Raw genomic sequence first — 1,146 nt, forward strand, 5'->3', positions numbered from 1 at the left:
TATAATTGGATTTCACGGGATGTTTTTAAATCAATTGTTGGAATAAAAGAAAAAGGAAAAAAGAAACATTAATCCACCATTGATCATGTCACATAATATTTACATTGAGAAACATGAATTTACTTTTTAACCAATTCAACCAGTTTCAATATTAAAGAAAGAGATAACCAATTTAAGAGGTTCCAAGTTATCACTACAATTTTTAGTTTTTGATGTGAATTGATCAAATGACTATAATTTCTTTATTTCTATCTTCAAGTACGCTTATTGATTTAAAAAGATTTCTCAATATCGCAATATAATAAAATCTCATACTAGATGTTATCTTAAAATTCATGTTACATCTTACGATTTTTCACTCTATTTATCTCCGATGAGAATATTGAAGAGATGTAACCAAGTTGAGTCTAATTCAAACTTCATTCAATATTCGAGGTTGGAAGTTTTTTTTTCCAAATTGAATTTGTTTCAAGATAAAATAGAATTGTTGAGTTCATTCTATTAGGATCATTAGCTAATTTAATTAACCACTAAAAAACTTGAATTTCACTCACTTGGTAACTTAACTTGCTCAACTCAAATTCGAATCAAGATTTTTAGAATCAAATCAATAGTAGAACCAATCAGACCATTAGATCGTTAGTTCAATCGATTCGATTAAGAATTTATTAAAAATTCATAAAATATAAAAATTTTGATTCACCTACCCAACGCTTTTCTCCCTCTCTAATTTTGAAATTTTATATCGCATTTATATTAAGTTTCTAAATTTAAAATTTATTTTCTATAAAATAATAAATATTAAGAAAAGAGCATTTTATCTTTTTCATATTTTTAGTAAAATAATATTGTTTATGAATTTCAATTTAAGACACTTAAATTTTCTAACTTAACTACTTCCATCACAATTTACTTTGATTTTAATATAAAATTTTTATAAATATAATTTTTACATAGATTTTTCATTATTGTGTCATAGTAAACTTGTTTAAGGGTTAGATTACTTGTCTAAAATTTGGGAGGGTTTGAATAAAAAAATAGACTGATCCGTTTTCTATTTTTTAATATATTGTATTATGTTATTTTTATATTTTATGTATAATTTTATAATGTAAGCACTAAAAAATGTTCGGTTATCTATATATA

This window comes from Gossypium raimondii, chromosome 12 (assembly GCF_025698545.1).
Source record: "Gossypium raimondii isolate GPD5lz chromosome 12, ASM2569854v1, whole genome shotgun sequence".
Lineage (NCBI taxonomy): Eukaryota > Viridiplantae > Streptophyta > Magnoliopsida > Malvales > Malvaceae > Gossypium > Gossypium raimondii.